This window comes from Aphelocoma coerulescens, chromosome 6 (assembly GCF_041296385.1).
Source record: "Aphelocoma coerulescens isolate FSJ_1873_10779 chromosome 6, UR_Acoe_1.0, whole genome shotgun sequence".
NCBI classification, from domain to species: domain Eukaryota; kingdom Metazoa; phylum Chordata; class Aves; order Passeriformes; family Corvidae; genus Aphelocoma; species Aphelocoma coerulescens.
In genome coordinates this window covers 8,321,856-8,344,486 of record NC_091020.1, presented here as the reverse complement: position 1 = coordinate 8,344,486, position 22,631 = coordinate 8,321,856, and the positions used below count along the sequence as shown (strand labels likewise).

Genomic DNA, 22,631 nt, shown 5'->3' with positions numbered 1-22,631 from the left:
AAAGTTAAGTCTGGGTGGAAAATACGTTTTTCTTCTTGCAAAAAAGTTAAAGCTTTAAAAAGTTGTCCAATTCTGAAACATGAGTATCACAAAAATAGTTTGTACTCAATATACAAAGATAAGGAAACATGTTTCTGGGTCAATAAGAGTATTTTGGACTCCTTATGTTTGTGTGTTACTTTCCTACACTTGACAAACTTAGTGGCCAGGGTGACACAGATACCTTGACTCCGTTCTGTGAACAGGACAAAGTCAAGTCTTGATCAACCAGGAGCAATTTATGTCTCTCTGTTTAAGGACAGAAAGCTCTGAGAACATTTCTTTCTACTTATGAATTAATAAAATCCCTGATGTACTTGTTGTGGTGAGGGAGGTAAATAAGGCAGAATAAGAGATGTAAAGAATTATATTGGTACTGCAATGTAATATATATACAGGAATCAAGGCTGTTCACTTGCCTTTAAACATATGTGTTTTATTTTAGTGCTCAATTCTTTATCATTATGACAGTTCATGCCAGCCAGTGATTGATTTGAGGCTGGAAGCTACATACTCAAGAAATACCCTTCATAGTGAAAGGGCCATTACAGCACATTTTCTAAATGATACCTGGTAAGAAACTCTTCCCAAACACTCAGTGCCATTCCTACAGGGTTGAAAATATTACATTAGCAAGTTGCTATTTCTCTTTCTACCACCTCCATTAAAGAAAAAGCATGTATTCTACCCAAAACCACCTCTGTGCAGGTGATCCGTTGTCACTTCAGCAGCAATCACAGAGGAAATGAACGGTGTCCTTTAGTGAGTTACATTACGGCTTCTTGGAGCTCCAGAGTACTTCTTGGAGGCATCTCAAGAAGACAGAGACTGAGTTTTCAGTTAAAAGAACAGGACTAATGAAAGTGGACATGGCTACAAGGGAGATAGGAGAGATGAAGCATCCCTAAGCTGCTGGAGAATACCTGCGGAACGTGTGTGCACAATTCACTGCTCAAAGCAGAAACATGGACGTGTGACAGACCTTCAGCTAACTCACAGCAGTCCACACTGCACTCCTCAAGTCTGTCTTCCCTTCAAACCTAAACTGCTTTGTAGCTAAGAGATCTGCAAATCACTGCTGGGTTTAGTTACACTTCGGAACACTCACAGGTCTGACAGCTTTTGAGAGGAAACACTGAACAGATTAGACCATCCTCCACATAAGTCAACCTTGCGCTGCCAGACAGTTCAAGGTTGTGCCAAAGGCTTTTCCTCCTTCTAAGGACATCTAAATTCGTTTGCAGGGAGATGAATCTTGTTGACAGGAGAAGGCTGTGGCTGGAAAACATCTAGAAGTTTAACTTCCTAAGCTGTGATCCTTCCAAGGACCACAAAGCCCAGGAGAGAAAATCATGGTGAAAGTTTTGTTCAACAGTGGCCTGAATCAGAAACGCTTCTGCAAATCAAGGACAGATGGCCTCAAACCCTGATGAAGTCTTAAAGGTGAATTCCTTGTCATGCTAACACTTGCTGACATTGGTGCAACAGAAAATTATTCATGTAAATTGTGTATATATTGTGTGAATATATATATATATCTATATATAGGTACATCCAGATGCCTTTGTGCATTGATGGAAATCCCAATGACATCTGGAGAGTTCCAACACCTATTTTCTGGGATTTTGCAGGCATTTTTCTAAGCCCTGACACCATCTGCAACAGACCTCATGACTCTCCTTCTGGAAATTTTCCTAAGCTGGTGTCTCACACTACACTCCATTCAATGTCAATTCTAAGCAGGCTTCCCTTGGGAATCACAAGAAGCCATACAGCCTGGATTACAGGATCTTGGAGACGTCTGCAAGAGGCAAAAGAACACTTGCTCTTTTAACCAGGGCCACAGTGAGCAGTAACTAAAGAGGCAAAATTAGGAAGGAAAAAGGAAAATAAGTGTGAAGCTGAAAAGGGCAAGCTACAAAATCAAAGCAAAGCTTTGAAGATAAGTTGGTAAAAAAAAGGAATAAATTTATTTTGGGGATCTATTCTAGGGTCGCACTGTATGAAGCATTGTAAGTTTCTTCTCTTGGTATCCCACAACACCAAGACTTTGGTGCTTTTAATTTTAACTTAGCAGTATTAGTAGGCCCTGAGAACATGTTTTTCATTGATTGCTCTGGTACAGTCTCAGGGGCAAAGACCCTCTTTCATTGACATTCATTACAGGTGTTTCCCTTCATGGTAGTTCACTTCTGCAGGAGGAGAATTGAGCTGCTCTGACTTGTCCCCATGACACGCAATAGTGGATGGAAATAACACCCAGGCTTTGTAAAAGTTCTTAATACAATTACTTTTTGCTTGAGGCAACAGAAAAATCAATAAAACATGGGGATTGATGTGAAAACCTCATATTTCTTGGCCTGTATCAGTCCTTGAAATTTCAGTTCACTGTGGAGGTGGAAAGAATTGGGGGAAGTCATGTGAAGTCTACACTGAAAAAAAATTAAATCACAATTTGGCCCAGAAGTACCAAGCCTCTGAGAGAAACAAAGTTTGTAAACCAGGCTAGTCGGGAGCCACATATTCCAATCAACTATAATCAAATGCAGGGGTCCCACATTCACAATTAACTTCCAGCATTAACCAAGTATTTTAAGTCTTGTTTCATACTGTCTCCAACACTAAAATGCTGTCCCCAGGGGTAGGGAAAAAGCACTAGTTTTGCTATGAAAATAACAAAGTCTCCCTACTTTCCTTAGGATTAGAACATTCAATTAAAAAAAAAACCATGTGGCAAACATAGCTTCCCCATGCATCAACTCTGCAAAACTTTGCAATTTTGCAGTTATAGAACTTAGGGCTTGGAAAGAAGAAATGGGTCCAGTGCTCAATAGAGATTTCTTGAGATTCTTGCTTTCTGATTTTCTGCTTCTACAGGGACTCCAACTGACCTGTGGCAAATACAGTTGGTCCTAAAATTTAAAACAGGAAGAATTTTTAGCCAAAAGTTCTTAAACCTGTTCCTTGCAATAAAGACAAAAGAGCAAAGCTCCCCTTTTTGCAGTAGAACTGTGCAAGAAGTCTGAGAGGGGGAAACATCCATGAGATCAAGACCCTCCAAACTCCAAGGAAGCCTCTCCACATCCCCAAAAAGTGCCATGTATGGTGTCACAAGATGAACACAAACATGGTGAGTGCTAAATCTATCAATCAAACTTATACCACCGTTTACCAATGCTTTGGTGCTCCCTTCCCAGAAACACAGTGTCCCATGTTTAACCTGGGAAGTGTTCAAACTGCAATAGCAAATCCCTTCTCATCACTGCTGAAAAAAAAAAGTGAGCAGCAGTCTCAGGCTGCTGAGGTTCTTGCCCTCATCTTCTCGGTTAAAGCTCCAAGGAAAGAAAACCTTAAGCACCTGTTTCTTCTTGGTGCTGCTGGATGTTTTCACTCTTGGTTCCTTCACAAGGGTGAATAACACAAGCTGTGAACTCACAGAGCAAGCAGGGAAGATGGTTCCTTTACTCCTTTTCTTTTTCCTGAATTAGGCAAGCATATCATTCCTGTCTTTGGCTGAGACCCAGTGTCCTCCCCACTCTCTTTTCAATGACCCAACACCTCCTTTGGTTATTTTGCTGGCATCATCAGCTCATGAGGAAAAGAACTTATTATTAAATATACTGAGGGACTGTGATTTCCCCTGAACTTGATGATTACAGGGCTTCAGCCTGAATATATACACATGCTTCTGCTGAATCTTGCCTACAAGAGTTGATTGAATATTAATTGAGATTTCATACCAAACTGAACTGTCCTAATTTGTTCATTATTTTTGTAAGACAGTTTTGGGCTGGGTCTTTGACATCTGACCAAAATAACTCTTTAAATGATGGTCTTATATTTGTAGTACTCTTGTAACAGATAATTTGTAAATGTAATGTACAAGCCAGAATGGCATGTCTACAGTTATTGTTGAAAACTAAGAATAAAAAGGAAATCAGAATTCTAAGGTGCATCTCAGTAGCTCCATAATCCCATTTGGGTGTGATAATAAAGGTTGATACATTCTTTGACACTCGATGCTACTCCCCAGTGACAGAAAGCAGAAAATTCATGACATTTTCTAATTAACTTGAGCACTTCATTTCATAATATGAATAAGTAAAACATTAAGCATGGTATTAATATTCTCTGAGAATTCAATATATGAAAATGACTGAAAGTGTTTCCAAGCATACTTCAAAGGCAAAGCCCAGCTGGTTGTAACCCAGATACCAAGAGTGTATTACACAACTGTACTGGTGCATTTCATACCGGTACCATGGACCAGAAATTCCCAATGCAGGCAGGAGCTGTGACTTGCAGCACCACTGCTGCCCCCTTCAGAAATGACTCTGTACTCAGGCAAATGGTGAAGGATTCTATGACTGAGAGAACAGATTTTTTTTGCAATAGATACGGTTTCATGTGAACTTTAATTTGCCTGTTTTTAATTAGCTTGTTTATTTTACCACGCATACTAATTTGAAATTGTGGTTTAGACACATTTAAATAGCATTTGCTAATTAGTAAATCAGAACCTGGCAAATCAGATGCAAATCACTGATTTATATACACAATGTGAACGCTCTTGGCTCTGTTTTTCCAGCAGTGTTATTTAACTCTGGAAAACTGAAAGAGCACAGGGTGTAAAACTTCCCCTCACAGCATAGCTGGGGCAGGGAGCTGCTTGGTTAGTCAGTTGTTTCAACAATTAAATGAGCCACTCTGTTCACATCAGCAAATCAAAGTCTTGGTTTGACTTATATCTGTATTGAAGATTGAGAGAAGGTGTTGGGGTTTTAGGAGCTCTCCTGGTTGGTTTTTGTTTTTCCTGTTAAAGGAATTTCCCCCCATACATGTTGCTAGGGGGACAAATGGCTGGGTACTTAAGGAAACAAAAGAGGTGCCTATGGGGGTGGGGTGCATCTGGCTACTCCTTTGTTTCACCTGGGTGTGCAGGGCAGTTGGTCCCCAAACGCCGGAGAGGGAGGCTGTTTTTCCTTGACTGTTTTATCCTTCTGCAGAGAAAACCCCAGGATCCCCAGCTTGCCTTCCCTGCCCCACTGGGAGCTGGGCTGTGGCCGCCCTGCCCCACCGCTGCTTCGAGCCTTCATTACGTTGTAGCCCTGCTCGCCCTGCCTGCCCCGACCTCCGGGGGGTTTCCCCATTTGGATACATCACATCTGGCACCTGGGATTTGTGCTCGTCCCTGCCGCTCCAACCTGCTGTTCCCGAGAGTCCGGGATCGGCTGCCCAGCGGTTTGTGAAGCTCCTTTGTTCCATCCCTTCCCTGGGATCCCAGGGCACCAGAGCAGCCGCGTGTTCCCCGAGCTCGCTCCGGAGCGCCCCCTGCAGCCGCGGGGGAACCATCGCACCTGCCCTGCTCACCGGGAGCCGCCAGCGCCCCTGCCGGCTGCGAGCGGAACTGCACCCGAGGGGAAAGGGCCTGACAGCCGAGAAGGCTGGCACTGGGTTTGTGATTCTGTTTGCTGTTACTGCCATGGTTATTGTTTTGTTTGACTGGTTATACACATATAGATATATAATAGTAAAGAACTGTTATTCCTATTTCCCACATCTTTGCCTAAAAGCCCCTTGATTTCAAAGTTATAATAACTCGGAGGGAAGGGGGGGTCGCATCTGCCATTCCAAGGGAGGCTTCTGCCTTCCTTAGCAGACACCTGTCTTTCAAACCAAGACAGAAGGAGTATCTCAAATTTCAGTGTTATTTCTTAACTTTTTCCAATGACTTCTGCAACAGCCATCCTGTATATTTTTTTCAAGGATAGTGAACCAGAGAAATATTTGTAAGACCTCTGTGGCACTTTAAGACATCACATTTGCTTGCTACGGCTACTCCTTTTTTAGTCTCAGGCAAACCAAATGAAGCTAATCATTTCATTTTTTAATTGCTCATGTGTTACTCACACATGGATAAGTTCCCTGAAGAGTATATTCACTGAGCTTTTAGTTCTAAAATGCACAAGATACAGATCTCAGATTTAGCCTCAAGCCTTTTCCCTCAGTGATTGTCAAAATAAAGTATAAAGGAATTCCACCTGAAATTGACTGTTTCAGTGAAATTCAAGACATTTCACACTACAGAGAAGATAACCTTGGAAAATGCCCTTGTTTCAGGATAAGAGAGGCCAGTTTCCCTTCTGTTTAGAAACTCTGGCTGCCTAAAAAAAGGACCAGGTCATATTCAATTGTGCATATTATTTTAACAAATTGTCTTCACAGCAGGAGGGAGCTTCTTGTTTTTAAGATAAATTTTTAACAGCTCCAATTGTGGCCACCTACAGACCAGATTTCATGCAAAATCAATTTGAAAGGGGAAACAAGGCAGCTGTGAAGAGAAATACCTAAGTGTAAGATGTGGGGATGAAAACGTGCTAAACTTTATAAGGGAAACAAAACAAAATGAAAGAGCTGATAAAAGGAAGTGAATAACTGGCATGCTCCTTTCAGACTAAGAGAAAATACATTTGCTAAAAGGCCTGCCTGCTGCTGGGACTCCCTGCAGCACAGGGAGCCTTTTTAAAGGTAGCTATGATTGTAAAAGGACTGGGAATGTTCCCACATGAAAGGTGGCACTGCAGAACTTTTTTCCCTCTTACCAAAGCAGAACTGGTATTTTTAAAGATTTGTGTAGTATCAGGCAGCTGAGCTAAACACTCTGACAAACCCCGAGTAAAATTTAGGGACTAATTCTACATGCTTTGCCCTTCTGCCTGAATCTTGTGAGTCCTGCCAAAGTCAGGGGTGGTCAAACACACACCTTGGCTTTCCTAGGGCTGAAACACAGGCCAGCCCCTGCTGCACATGCCACTTCAGCATTTGAGGTCAGCCCTTAAAAGGGAACATCCAAATCAACATGAAAATTTAGGTCAGATAATGTAATCTAAAACCTGGATTAAACTGCTAAACTTCAAAGAAACAGATTATCTTTCAGCCAGATGTGTGAGGGCAGGCACTGACAGCTGGGAGAATTTGAAACATGGGCTAAAAGCCAACCAAAAAAGGTGAGACTTCTCCCTTTGGTGCTGAGTGGGTTTAGTTTGTGCCAAAACATCCTACATGTATCCTATCCACTGCTGCCTTCCATCCAGCTTCCAGGAATGCACACAACACAAGCTCTGGAAGTTTAGAGACAAACGTGGTGCAGCCCAAAACTCTTTTTCACCTTTAATTAGGTGAGCCTCAAAGCAAACACACAAGGACATGACTAGAGTCCTGTGCACAGAAGCTGTCACTACAGAAGTTTGAATGTGGTGATCAAGGACCTTCAAACAACTAAAATGTCTTTCAGTAAAAGAAGTAAAAAAAAGATGAAAGATATTTTGGTAAACAGAAAAAACAGAGCTGTCACACACAAAATTACTTCAGTGTGGAAGATGAGTTTGGAGATGTTTTCCTAGTTTGATCTGGTATTCATCTAAACAAACTAATGGCACTACTTATATCATTAGGAAAAAACCCTCTTTAAATTCTTCTATGACATGTGGATTTAAGACCTGCATAGTCACATGAAAAGACCTGCAAGTAACTTTGCATTTTATATGACCAACTGAATCTTCACTCTTTGAATCTGTAAGCAGGAAAAAAACTAGCACTGACTTGTTGCTGTCTTGTTTATTTAAAAAACGGGAGTTGAAAGGCACAGGGAAATAGCCCACATGAAACACATGAATAGTTTAATGGCAAACAAACAAACATATGAGGCAGCAGACTGCTGCATGGCAGTACAAAAACCAGATAACCCTCTACAGTACCTTCGACCAGAGGAAGAAAGTAGTATGATGAAGGAAAGAGGCAGGAAAGAAGAGAAAAAATGATCACAAAATATTAATAATTTGAAACCTTACAGTGGCCAGGTGAAGAGCAGAAAAAAGGCAAATAATTACATTCATCATCAAGAACAGGTTTCTGAGGAGCTGATTCATGTTAAATCATTCATGCAATTGTCTTCTGAACTAAGGCCTAGAAATCAAAGGTGCAGACTTGCCAGCACCTTTGGGTGTCACAAACTTTTGCCAAGCAGGAAGTCCAGGGGAGCCCCAGTTCAGCTACGTGGGATGTGTGTGCTCCCTACGAGGAGAACTAAAGGTACAATATCCCAGGAAAACCCTACAGAGCCCAGGGAAAACCATGACTATCTGATGAGTCCCCTTGAAGAACGAATCTGCTCTGACCTGAGCAATGTCATCCCAGGTCTGAGGTGAGGTTCTTTGCTGTCAGGACAGGTGTTCAATGGAATTGTCCCCACACAGTTGCCTCCAGGCTCTTCCCCTGACTGCCGTAATCCCAGAATTGAACCACAGAAGCCAGATAACAAACTGGGAGCCAAGAGAGTCAGCCAAGCAGAGAGGCATCTCACTGAGCCAGCAGGGATTTCCTGAGGACAAACCTAAAATCTCACCTTTGCCAGAAATAAAAGCTTGAGTAATATACCTGCTTTGAGGAGCCTTGCCCCTGTTCCCTCTCCACAAAACCACTTCCCTTAACCACATTTTTCAAAGCTGAGGGAAATCTTCTCCTTCCTTCTTTTCAAAAAGCACCACTATCCTCCTTTCTAGTATCTGAGTGTTTAAAATTCTCACCAAAAATATAGTTTCATTTACTGTCACCAGCTCATCCAACATCTGCAGTTTTTTTAATGGGGAGGGAGAGAAACAGTAATGTCTTTTGAAAACATGCAAGGATCTGCTTCACCAGATTTTCAAATCACAGTCTGAAAATGAACTGCATACTCTACTTGGGGAATTTTCCAGGGGAAGAAAAAAATCAACATGTTTCAAGACACTGCTTTGTAAACCTTGCATAGAACCAGCTGCAGTCTATCATATCAAGTTTTCTTCTGGATTGATTCTCCCAGAAAGGTTTCATCAGCTTACAAGCAGCAGGGTTGTTGTTTCATTTCCCCTTAGGATTCTGCTGTGTGTCAAAGTAAGAAATTGAGACTAAACAAGAAAACATGGAGTAAAGTTTAAGTACCTCTGCTGTGAGAGCTGTTGAATGAGAAACAGGCATTGCAGACTACAAGTGTCAATTAGGAACTGGTTCCACTGGGAAATGACATTTTCACATTGTTTCTGCCTTCTGGTTTGCTGTTGACAAATCTGAGTTTAGGAAAGTTATCCTCTAGTTACACGTATTCCTGACATCTTTCCTCTGCAGACCTGTCAGAACAGACATTTCACACAAAACTTATTTGCCACTATCATTTTAAATTAATAAAAAATTTCTAACACTATAATAAAAATATCGGATTGCCTCCTCACTCACTGCAAATCTGGGAGACTCAGTTGTCAGAATGAAGCAATGATTTCAGAAATCTCTGGCTTTTGGCACCCAAATGTAAGTATTTCAGTGAGATCTGAACTGTGATTGACAGGCAGGTGCAATGCAGCCCCAGAAGTCTCCCTTACAGATTGTAAATTGCATTGCCTTTGTGGAAAAAACAAAAGGAAAAGAGTCGGAATGACTGGAAGCAAAACATCCAGTGAATGCTTTATGAACCCTAGTGAATTCTAAAAACTGAACATTATCCCACAGTGTTCCAAAAGTACTTTTTAGGAGTGGGACTCATTCCTAGGAACACAGCTCCTCCTATATGGGGATGTAATTGCCAAGGACAGTGTCATGGTCCTGCCTTCAAGTGATGACAAGACCAGGGGAGAGTTACCATCCCTGGCGAAGCTCTGCTGCAGAAATCTGGGAACATCCCCAGCTTCTGGGATGGGAGATGGTCTGTTCCCACAGCAGGGGTTAAAATTTTTGAGCCCAGCACAAAAGGCTTTGCAACAATAACAAATCAATCCATACAGAGCCCTAGCTTATGAAAAATGCCTGATTGACTCCTGAGTGGTGGAAAGGCGTAGCTGAAATTGAAATTCGGTCTTGTAATTCTGTCTCCATATGCTATTGTAATTCCATCAGTTTCCTTTCACCGCTCGCTCCTGGACTCCTTCAGGCTGAGATTTCATGTATCACTTACCCCCACACTTACAGCTGAAATCAGGGAAGAGGCTTGATCCTGTAACATGTGGCATCATGCCACTGTGCTTCCCAAGGACCAAAAATACCCTCCCCTACACCGCACCAGGATAATTGGAATGCACTGCCATCAACACAAGAGTCGATGTTTCTGCTGCATCTGCATTCCACATGGACTGTGAATTTGACAAGCTCCCATAATAATGGAAAACATTTCCGACAACTTTCAGAGCTAATATATTCCAATCCCCACAGAGCAAATTTTCTAGAAGAGAAGTGTATCAATTTCCAGCTAAGGGTTGGTTAAGAAAGGCAGAGCTTTCCACAGAGAGGAATATAACAGTGAAGACACAAAGGCAGAGAAAAGTTATTTTCAAAACTTTCAAGCATGCATTGTGCCTATAGCCAAGTCTGAATTTCCCCATCTCAAATGCCATTAAATTCCAGGGAAACTTGGGAACCTGTGCTTGAATTAGAATAATCAAAGACTTTGGCCTGTGCAGTTACTGACAAATTAAAAGTTGAGAGTTTCCCTGGAATATCTGTCCCCCCCACCTACTAACACAGAGAGAGGACAGGAACCCCTGACTGAAGTCCCACATAGAGGAATAGCTGCTGGAAATCAGCAAAACACATATGGACTCAGAAGAGGCGAGTGGGCATGGACAGATCCAGAGAAAAGCCACAGAAACTCACCATGCAGCAGGACTGGAATAAGCAGGTCCAGGACTGGAAGAAGCAGGTCCAGGACTGTGCAGGAATGATGGACAGTGGCCTCCAGTAAGGCAGGCTAACATAGGAGTTTCCCTTCTTGCTCATTTCATAAGGAATTTTGGTGTATCCCTGTGGCAGAAATTAAAACACAGTTCTGTAAGGGGATTCTTCCTCCTCAGTGCTGCCATTGAGCAGAACACAATCAAAATAAAGCTGGCAAGAGAATGGAAGTCCAGTATACTGTGGGGCACAAGATGGCAAGCAGCCTCTCTTCTGCAGTCAGCAGCTTGTGCAGATTTATTTGCTTAAATCCTTCAGATGACTCCAACGTCTGTGCCATGAACCAGAGTTTCTGCTCCTGTGGACAGACATCAACAGGCTAGTGAAGAATTCCCACAACCAAAGTGTGAATTTGGAGTTTGCTTCTCATGTTAATCCAAAATAACCCCAAGGCATTGATGTTCAGATGTACCACTCTGTCGGTGTTTTTGGGGAACAGAAGCTATTGACATTTTTTGGGTCTGGCTTGACCTAACACCATTCAAACTAATTCTCAGTCTGACAAGAAGAGCAATTTCTGTTTTTTATCCTATTTCATTAAATTGGAAGATATGTCAAAGGTGTCTGCAGTCAGAAGTGGCCTTGATATTACAAGATTCAACACCAAATTAGTATTTGCAAATACCACTGTTCATGGAGCTAAATGGCCAGCACATATGTTCACACACTGGAATCAGATGTCCTCATTGTTAGGCTCAAACTTGACAGCAGGGCAGGACAAATATGATGCACAGCAATGCTGCATGTTTCTCTCTCACATTTCAGGCTGCCCATTGCAACAATATCTACGAGGGTCTATTCAGCTAGTAAAGAAGAGATGCCATCCAGAAAGTGCTACAAAAGCATAATACTGATGTTTGGATTTTAGACTATGAATGCACAAGTCCAAAGAAAAGACCTGCCCAGGGTCATCTTTCTCCAGGAAAACATTTCTTTCCTTTCAACTGACCACTCACCAGTCATGAGGAATCCTTGAAAAAAAAGTATTTAAGCCCACAGTCTTCTTGAACAAAGATTTATGGACTTAAACATCATTATGCTACAAATTTTGCCTCAGCAGCCACTTTGATCCTACACTTGTCACCTGAATGAGCAGATGCAAATAAAAAGAGTACCACTAGTAGTGAATTTGTGCTATCATTGTGTTTGGACAAGACACTGAGCTTTAGGAACAATTCAAAGGTTCTCACCATATGCTGCATACGATCTACAAATTTTGACCTTGAATCAGCACAAGCAGTTCAGATACATTACTTAAAAACGAATCAAGCTGGCAGTCTTTAGAAATTTCAGCCCTAGTATGAGCTATTGATTCTGGTTTTGCATAACAGTTGTCAGCAGTCTATAAGTTTTTACTTAAAAGGAGGAAACTGGTGAGGCAGAAAGCTTTTGCTTAATTTCACTCACCTTCTGTCCTCTGAATAAAACCAGCCATGTTTTCTAGAATATTACATCTCCTCCTCTTTCTTGCTGTTAAGACTGTCAATTTTTACTCACGCAGGCAGACAACGAAGGAACATATGGCCTACTTCTCTATGACAAAACTCTTGCAATTACTCCAAAGAATTCCCAGCAGAAATTTGTGAAAGCAGCATCACAGTGTTTGCACTGGAGTGCTGCTCCTGGTGGCTCACCCCTCTCCCCTCCTTGCAGACCTCTGCTCGCAAGCCAGAGGGGTTATTGCCCTCCTATTCTGTTCAAAAGGTCAGCTCTTAAGAACTGTGCCCTTTGCACAACATGAAAATAGCATATAAACACAGCTACTAAGAAGATCAGGGTTTGCAGTGTCTGCCTGCACCTTTGCAAGGCACAGGCACTAAGGCAAGTCATACTTCTCTGTTCTGATTATTCCTCAGCTGCAAATAGCGCACAGAGCCAAAACATTATCTTCCCTTTAAAAAGCCTCCCAGGGCTTGTAAAGCCTGATGAAACCAACACAAATGTGAATTCAGCACACTGCCTCTCCCTTACGGGCTGCCAGGCTCATTAGCAAGTTTTTAAGTCACCTTATTGTGGCTGTTCTGTGGGATACAAGCGACCTCATATTGCTGGTAACTTCTCCAAGCAGCTTGATGCTAACTCTGCTTTCCCTATTGATTCTGCTCACTTGACAACATTGATTTTTGTTTTTCCTTTCCACATTTCTGCTATGATGAAAAAGCCATGGCATTTGCATTAGCTCCTTTTTTGTGCCCCAGGATCACTGTGGAGAAACAGGCACCATGATGCCAGCTGAGTCACTGAGGGAAATAAAGAGGGTCCAGAGAGAGTGACTGGCGTCGCTGGCCTCTGCATCACACAGAAAGGGCATCTCAAATACATGGAAGGTACACACTCCTGTGGGTGTACACACACATACAACACTTACTGGTAAAGAAGAGACAGCATTACTCCTTTCCATGTGAAAAAATATCTTGCTTTATGGAAGTGATTGTCCATGGAGCCATTGAGCACATTCAGGCATGGCCACAGCATGTTCCAGCTGGCCTCTGGTGGCCCGTACCTAATGGATTGCTCTCAAGCTGTTCTAGTCTGGGCCAAGACCAGAACAAAGTCAGACTCAAAGCAGGGAGCCATAAGTTCCCCTTCAGTCTTTTATTTGTACCCAGTGAATACTGAGGGCATCTGCGAATCCTGCCAGAAAACCTCGAGAAAGTTTCCTCCAGTTTTGAAAGGAGTCAAATAGGATTGTCATTTTCAAAAGGCTTCTGAAAAGGGTTCAGCCTATTCTGATGTGCCTCTTCTTACCATTTTCAAGCCTTCTCCATTCTCTGTCAGTGCTGGCACATGTGAAAGCATCATTGCCTCTCTATCCACCTTTTGGAAAGGGAAGAATATTATCCCATCGTCTTTTAAAGAGACTAGGTGTACAAAAAGGAATGAATCGTGAGAATTCCTAAATACCAAAGTACAGCCTGGGCTCTAGGGAGGGCAGTCACTAGGCCCTGTGCTCTCCCACCCCTCTTCTGTGAATCAATTTGCTACCTTCCAAAAGCCTGCAAGTCCAGTACTGCAATCGTTGAACCCTTTGAACACCCTGAAGCAACTATGAAATCTTACTGTTTTAAAAGCTGCAGTAAAAATTCAATAGTCTTGATTTGTTCCAGGAAAGCCTCAGCTTTAACAAAATTCCCACTGACCACAAAGAGAACAGCAATATCCAGCCCTTCCTATCCTTAGAGCATGGTCCTAGTACATCTCTAGGACCTATGTAACCATATTCTAAATTATCTCAGAAGAAACCCATGAAGAAGCTATCAAACAAGTGCTAAACATGAAGAGAATTCCTTTCCATTGAAAAAAGCTTCCTTAATTTTGTCTCTCAGGTGGTTAATGCAAAGCTTGAACATGTCATTAACAGGGTATAAGGAAAAACCCTCTAAGCTGCTGTTTTCAAATAGCAATGCCTATATCCTATGGATTCATAAACACATCATGCATTCTGGAAACAGGGATGATTTGATGTGGGGTCCTTTTTGTCCTTGTGCCTCTGGACAGCCAATCTTCCACCTTTACCTATCTCAAGATGCAATTTGATGCTGTATTTTCAGGTTGCACACACGAATATACTCCAAGAGCAGACCTGCAAATGCCTTTCTGTATGCCCTATGTTTCCTAACTCCAGAAAAGCAGTCCCAGAAATACATTACCATTCCACTGCCAAGTGAAATGGTGTCTCGAGGTGCTCCCACCTCTCCTGCCACTGAACTCTCAGCTTTGTGAAAGGATATCTGTAGTAATATCAAAGAACTGCAGAACTCACAGCACTATTGCCAGATGTTGGGAAAGAAACTGAATAGGGAAAAGCCTGTGAATGAACTCATGACAGGCAGGCATGCACTCTGAACTCTATCATCATTTCTCAAATTTCTTACCCTTTGAGTTGTAAGGTAGGTAGATTCTATTTTTTTTTCCCCAGCAAAGAAGCAAAAGGTCCATGCTAAAAATATTCCACACATTTTCAAGACTGCTTCTGCAAACAGAATAAAACCTGACGTATCAAGTGGTATCAAGTTACTTTTCCATATTATGTAAAAACATACAATAGATACAAAATACACAGTAGCTAATCTCAAATTTATTTACCTCAGCAGATCTTTACATTTACTGCAACAGTCTGAGCAGTGTGTGAAACACAGAGGTTACTTGGAACGAACACTGTTAATTTAGAGTGGCATTACCAGGCTATTAAAGCAGAAAGGTAAGCGTGCTGCAGCTTAGACCCATCAGCTGATGGAGACAAGCATGTGCTGGGACATGTTTGCTGGAGCAGAGGCTGCTGGGGAGAGACATTTTGTTCTGAAGCGACAATGTTGTCTGTGGGAAATGAGACAACTCTTAGTTAAAAACTGAAACAATTTATTAAAAACGGAAAAATTGAAGAATTACAAAAATTAGCAAAATATAAAAATTTGGGATCCTATGGCTCGGTAGATGGTATGCCCCAGGAGCGCAGGGATTTTAGATCTTCTGGCTGAAACAGCACTAGACCTCGGGTAGAGAAAAAGGGCTTACAGTGCTTTTGGCTGGTCCAAAAGCCAAAAAAAATTACTAAAAGTTCCTTGATAGGAGTACGCCTTCCCAGCACTGAACTCCACCTCAAGGCTGGAGAGAAGGGGCGTGCCTTTCTCTTACTCCTTGTTTTATAGTGCCTTTGCTCCGCCCCAGCCCGCCCACAGCCCGCCCCTTTGGTTTAAGGTGATTGGTGTTTTCCCTCTGACAGATTATCTCTGTCCACCAATGGCTCATCCTTGTCAGAGGGGTGGTATTAGTTGAGATAGGGTCATTAAAATTCAGGTTGCCATGGAGCTTACAGAGTAATGGCTGTGGGGGCTGGGCTGTTTGTTGGAACTGGGGTTTTGAAATCTGCCTTGGAACCAAAGTACAAGTAAAAACATTAAAAAAAATACATCCAACACATCTTAAAACACTTGTAAAAGTATACAGTAAACACAGGAAGGATAACTCTTATGGTGTACAAGTGATTAATGGAACTTAATTTTTGGTACCTGGGCTGATGGGTTAATTTTAACATTCAATTTAAAAATATTTAACTCAAAATTAATTAATGAAAGCACTTAATATGCAAAGACCAAGCACAAATACGGATTTCATGTATGACATTGTCCTTCTCTGAGAGCTCCTGAGTCTCTGCATTGTTGTCAGCATGTTCTCCTCAGTAAGATTAACCCCCAGTGCCAGAGCCCCAAGGAGGGCTGGCTGGATGCAGAGATGCCAATTCCTACATAAAGGAGCTGGCTGGGAGAGGCTGGATGCCCCAGGGGGCCAACACTCCTCCTTTTCCAATAGAATTTCAATGCTGCTGCCTATTGCAATGGTTCTCTATTTTCTTCCCCCTCCCACTTTAACCTGATTAGTCCATTTGGGCAAATGGGACCAGATTTTAGTGGTTCTTCAAAGATAAAATGTCAAGAATATTCAAGAAGATCTTGCTCCCACTGAAATACACTTTAGGAAATCAACACATTGTGCAGAAAAAAAGCAAAAAGGCTTCAATGACTGTTACCAGAATATTTTCTTTCAGTAAGGCCAGGGGCTTGTGTCCACTACTCACTTAACTAAAGGTAAATAAAACAGGAGAAATATTCCAGTCTACAGAGGAGCTGGATGCCCAGGAAATTTGAAACAACCCCTAACACCTTTCTTCATCTTTGAAAATGTTCTGATCATCTCATTGTCAATAATATTTTGCTTTTCCTTGCTCTTGCTGATCCTCTGGTAGGACTGAGGGAGAACACTGCTATCTAAGGATAAGATCATTCTTGCTGGGTTTTTTTTTACAGACACCTGCACATTTGAGTAAATAGCAGACCTTTAAATATTTGAAAGCTCTCATCTTGATATGCTTTGAAGAGCAGACAGCAAAACCCAGCCTCCTATGCTGAGCTTGGTTTCTGTTTTGAATAAATTGTGTCCTTTTTTTCTACCTCCCCATTGCTTCTTTTTAATATTTAAAGGGAAAAGCAAATTCCCCTTAAGCAACTAAGTTCTAGGTATAGTAAGAAGAATCTTTATATTGTTATTACTCTAAAATAAAGGCAGGTACAGATTACAGCTTACAGCACAGCAAAAGTAAAAATTATTCAGACAGAGAAATTCATATAGTAGAGGTGTGTGGAGACTACTTTCTTCTTTTAAATTTTGTGAAGCAAAATGTATTGTGGTACTTAAACAAATTCCAGCCTCTAAAGAAAATAGATACAGAAAAAATATATATGTCTGAAGTGCTTCTGAAAATTTATTAATGACAATATAGTATGACTTTCCTTTTAAAAAAAGAAGAAAATGTACTACAGAAGACATGGCACTTTATATGTGTGCTTTTTGGAACAGCAAACCCAGGCCTTTTGTTATACCAATTGATTTTAAGTACAGATTTTATACAATGCAAGCTCTTAGGATATTTCTCATTTAAAAAATTCATATAGGAAGCCAAGAGATAGATTTAGAAGAGAACACAACACATATTTGTAAAATAATTGCAGTTTATTGACCAAAGCCATTAAAGGCACTGCAGACAACAGCATTACTTGACAGTCCTCATCGAGTTATTGATTCACTTTTCTCCCCCAAAAGCACAGTTGCTCAGGCTTTGTTCAGTTTACTGAGCACAAGGCAGAAGCACCTTTTCATTGCCACTGCTCCAGCTGTCATTAGACACCACTCCCCTGTGCTGCTTTTGGCAGGAAAGTGTTGGTGTGAGGTGCCAGGCAGAGACAACACTCCTAATTTAGAGGTGTGTTTGCTGTTAGCACAAGGGCTGCATCTCTGGCCCCAGCACACTGTGGGGTCTCCTCCAGATTCCTGCTTTGCCCTTGCACAGGCATCTTAAAAAAGTGGTATGAAGGGTTGCAACAACCTGTATATGCAATGGTGACATCTTGATACTGCTTGCAAATGAGAAAATCCTGAAGTCTGAGCTTCCTGATGGAACAGAAGTCATCCACTGATCTCTTCCCACAAAGCAACGGATCTTAAGGATCTGAAAGGAGCCCAAAGGCAGCTGGGGAGACTGTGCTCTGATGAAGCAATCAGTGTTCACAAAGGAGTTCAGTGGGGCAGGAGGGCCAGGCATGCAGAGATCTAAATGCAGATGGGCACCCAACTCAGACGCTGGTTACATCAACAGTGGAATCAAATCCCAGAGCTGTAAGAGGTTTCAAGAATCAGGTACCTGTGATGACAGACAAGGAGCCCTTGGGTTCCTTCCTCTTCTCACGTGAGCTACAGCCAGGACCGCACACGTTTCCAGGTGCTGGACATGTTCTGATGTGGTGACCACTGCAGGTCCTCTGCCCCACACGCTCTCCCTCCACACAGCAGCTGTTCCTGCTGAGCCTCTTCACAAGGCTCATTGCTTTGGAGTGACACTGCAGCCACCTGAGATCCAGAGAAACCTCCTGGGAATGGATTCCATGGAAATGAAGCTCCTGCAGCTCACTGAAGCTGCTTCAGAAATAGTTCACTGCTGTAGGAATCACTATTCCTCTGCAGATGGCCACAGCTGCTGCAGCCCTTGGAGAAGAATTCCGTGTGTTGCTTCTTGTTCATCCAGAGCCTGTCTGACAGAGGAATTCCCAGAGAAGAGCCACGTTTCCTAACTCCGTGCCATAACACACAATGCATTAGCCACAATTAAAAGCATTGTTACAGGCACTTGTTCTTCAAACTCTTTTTTCAGCTGCAGATCAAATGGCAAAAGCATGAATGGGTTTGTTTCAGAATAACTATCAAGAATGCAGCCAGACTTTGATCTCATTTTCTGGACTTATCCATGGTGTGTCTGTGCTTCTGGAAGGGAGGAACCACTTGAGCCCATCTCAGCATGTAAGCTGGAAAAGAACAGCTTTGGGACCTCTGCCTTCACTGTATGCTGTGAATGATGACACATGCACAGGGAAAGCAGCAATACAACCAGCACAGGCCCCAGACCTACTTACAGTTGGCTTTTGGCAGCTTGATGTCAGCTTGAATTTCCTTCAATTAGTTTTTAAAAGTTGCAGATAACAACATTAATCACTGTGCAGAAGAGTAGCTCCACAATGAAAAGCGCTTGTTCCGAGTGGAGAAGTGTATTCATAAAGAAAAACATTTGCCATTCCACATTTTACTGACTGAGTTGGCATTTTCCAGTGGCATCATGTTCTCATCAGAATTCCACCTGCAGTGCTATTGCCTGATCTAACCCCATCCCCGCACCAATTGCCTGAGATGATCAGCATCGAACTCCTCTGTTGCTACACAATCTTTTGATCTGGGACAACTTCAGTGGATGTGGCCAGATTAAAAAAAAAAAAGGCTCCCAGTCCTGTTCTGGTAAGAACTTGCAGTGACCAGAAGGAAATCAGTGCTGTGGAAATATGGTATCCCAGGAGAACTGACCCACAGTGGTGCTGCTGTCAAAAGTGAAAGACAGAGAGTTCAGGCAATGGCAGAACTGTCTGTTCTCTGAACTGGGGAGAAGAGTGTCAACTGAGAAACAGGCTAAAAAAGCATCTAAACCAGGTGGCTTCATTCTCTCAAGGTCCAGAAATACCAAAGAGAAACAACCTTGCAATGACTCTAATTCATTACAGCACTAGGGAACCTGCCAAACAACTCAACCGTTAAACAAAACTAGAGGCTTCTTTACTCACAGCCTCAGGGCAGAGGGATGAGAACTATTGGTTTCTTGTATGGAAAACAAGAGAAGAGAACAGGCTTTCAGCTCAAAACTAAGCGTATAAGAAACAAAAGTAATAAGGTAATGGTACCAGTTACTTAAAAAGGCACTTAGGTCCCCATTTTACAAGCTCATGGTCACTGCTTACATCCTGCCAGGTACAACTGGAAGCAAACAGTCTGTCTGATATTGGTACCAGGCAGTGGGGCGGGCATTGGAAGAACCCCACTTCCCTTGTTGGTTTGCTTTGAGGGAGGAAAACCACAAACTGAAGGACAGCATCAGACTTCTGAGCAGACAATGGGTAAAAAGGGGGTGAAAGGAGCAAAAGCTTTCATGGCATGTGTGCAGAATAAATGAGGGTCTTTCAGCTCAGATAAAATGAGGAGCTGAGAAAGCCAGGACTTAAAAACTTTTATCAGTCACCAGCTGAGCAATGAGTGATTTGACTTGTGATAGGAACTTATTCCTATTCTTCCTTTGCATTAAATTACAATGTTTTGAGCCTTGGTCTATATCTCCAGGGAGCAATGGCTGAGAACTGACTGCATGGCAACAAACAGAACTGAGGGAATGCCACAGAACTAACAGAAACAGCCACTTGGATCCCTTAGTGAATTCACATCAGCAGTATTTACACCCATTGCGTGTTCTCTCCAGCTGAACACACCAGAGAATGTGACTGTTGGCAGGAATCGGGCAAATGAACAGTGAATAATAAGCTCAAGTAGAGACTATTTGCAGGAACTGAATCTTGAATTTGCATTCAGGTCAGAAATGCTGGTGACAGCAGGCTCTGCTCACCCAAGCAGAGACAGGCACAGACTGTGGCTTCTCTGTCTGCTGTTTGACTTTCAAAACATTCCCTCGCATGGGCACAGACCCCACCTTACTCTGTTCCCTGAAATTAAAAGATGCAACAGTCTGAGCTGATTCAAGGAAATGATGAAAAGAGACATCTGTCAGAAAGATGACTGGTTTTCAAATGGTTTTTACATCTGGTCCAGAGCCATTAGTGGCCATTAGGAGTGGGTGACAGCACTTAGGATGGAACAGCTAAGTCCTCGATATAGCTAAGCAAGAAGCACTTTGTATCCAGCCTCTTTAGCTTGCTGCTCTAAAAAGGAAGCCAGGTTCTCTCTACATGGCAGATCTTCATTTTTGTAATGGAAAACTTTATCAATTGTGTCTCCTTCATGTGATTTTAAAACCCTGGCAGAAAAGAAACTGAGAGCTTTCATAACTCTCAACACCTCCTCAGCCCTACAAAATTTAGGGGGAAAAAAGTGCTTTGCAAAGCTCTATCAGTCTCCTTTTGGCTTCTTAAGTCTCTGCACTTTCCACTGTGGTAACTGTCTGTTAGTGTTTTCAGGGACTAGAGAGAATTCTCTCACTTAACTGCATTTTCAGGAGATTAATGCACGGTGGGAGCTGGAATAGAGGGAACTTGGCTTGCCTGTCTTTGTTCAAGGTCATTCAACCACTCCCTTCAAAGAGCCCTCTGGCACCTAAGCTTTCCCACCACAGGAATTATTCCCTCACTGTATCTACCCAGAGGTGACACCAACCCTTTCCTAGAGGCAGCCAAAATCTTGAGCTGTTCAGAGAACTCTCAGCAAGACCTGACTGCTGCTTCTCTCCCTGCCTTGTACTGTGGATGCTGTGACTCCTTCCCAGCTGTCCCTCTGCACATGGAAAACAGAGCAGCTGGGGTGCCTCTCCCTTACTGCTCTGCCTGGGAGCTGCAAGGATTTGCTTCAGCTGGGGGAAAGCTTCACTCCTTGAAGGGGGCAGCTGTGGTCTTTCCTCTCCGCAGAACCAGAGTTAATTCTCAGTTTGCCAAGAGTACAAGAATACTGAGTTTCCTCGTGGGCTCAGACTTTTCAGCAATCACTGGGATTTTCAGGTGATCAGCATATTTTTAGATTGGGCTCTGCTCGGTCCTACCACAACAAAAGGTTCGGGGCTGCGTTTATGGAAAAAAAAAACCTCTTGTCATTATTTTTGAAACAAGTTCCCTTTCATTTAAAAGTTACATTTGGAACAGAAGTAAATAGCTGTTTCACAGCATTATTTTTACTACAAAACCAGCTCCAGCACAGAAAAGAACTTTCTGACCTCATCTGGAGGGCTGTTACACTTATGTCTTAAGTACAGGAGTCACAGTTACTCTTTACAGCAAATTATTTCATCACAAGGCAATGTATTGGAGCCTTGGTTTAATGATCTGTGAGTATGACACTTCCACATCTGATAATCAAGTAAATCTGTGTGTCTAAACACACACCAATGCAACTGTGGAGCTCTCCACCTATGCAATTGTGGAGCTCTCCATAACTGCCTTTTTCAGGAACTCCAGCAGCGTGAGGTCCCTAAATTTCTCAGGTCTCTCTGAGAGTGCTGGTTCTTTTCCTCATAGATGTATTCCTTGTCATGGTTACCAATACCCTCTCTCATTCCTGAACTATTTATCACATGCTGTACTTTTGTTTTCCCACTAACAGGGCTGGTGTCTCCAATGTGATGTCTCAACATTGCAACCCAAAACAGGGGAAGGGTTTTGTGTTGCAAAAACACGACAAAAACCAACACAAGAGAACAGACTTTCCCTTCCTGCAAACGTCTCATCCGTCATTCTGGCAAGCATGCTGACAAGAAAGGAGTAAAGTGTCACAGATGTCCTCCAGCAGATTATGTCTAATTGACCATTTCGCACCCCCACAAGGCAGTGCCATATCTGAGGGGGTTCCTTTACTCACTGAAAACAATCAAGAGTCAAATCCATTCCTGTGATGCTATTTTCCTCTTCTTCCTTTACTCACTGCATTTCCCTGCTGTGCACACACACACACTCATCTGGTCACACCATATAAATAACCACAACTTCTCTGCAAAAGGAGAAAGAAGGGACCTTAAACATTGTCCAGTTCCAACCCCCTGCCATGGGCAGGACACCTTCCACTATCCCAGGTTACTGAGAGCCTCTTCCAGCCTGGCCTTGAGCACTCCCAGGGATGAGACATCCACAGCTTCCCTGGGCAACCTGTGCCAGAGCCTCAGCACCCCTCACAGTAAAGAATTCCTTCCTGATATCCAATCTAAACCTACTCCCTGGGAATAAAAGCATTCACAGATGCAGCACATGTGTGCTGAG

The 22,631-nt window shown here is 42.5% G+C and overlaps 1 long non-coding RNA gene across 5 annotated transcripts in view; it reads right to left on the bottom strand.

Moving 5' to 3' along the window:
• Nucleotides 1–22,631, bottom strand: part of LOC138112292 (uncharacterized) — an 88,759-nt gene that overhangs the window by 9,643 nt on the left and 56,485 nt on the right. For 2 of the 5 annotated variants that reach the window (XR_011151652.1, XR_011151654.1), the window contains exons 3-4: nucleotides 10,717–10,863; nucleotides 9,019–9,203 (exon numbers count right to left, since the gene is read on the bottom strand). This is a non-coding gene — a long non-coding RNA (uncharacterized lncRNA). Of the gene's footprint in view, nucleotides 1–2,888; nucleotides 2,952–7,660; nucleotides 9,204–10,716; nucleotides 10,864–22,631 lie in introns of those variants that run through there. The other 3 variants (XR_011151659.1, XR_011151651.1, XR_011151655.1) reach the window with 3 other exon arrangements.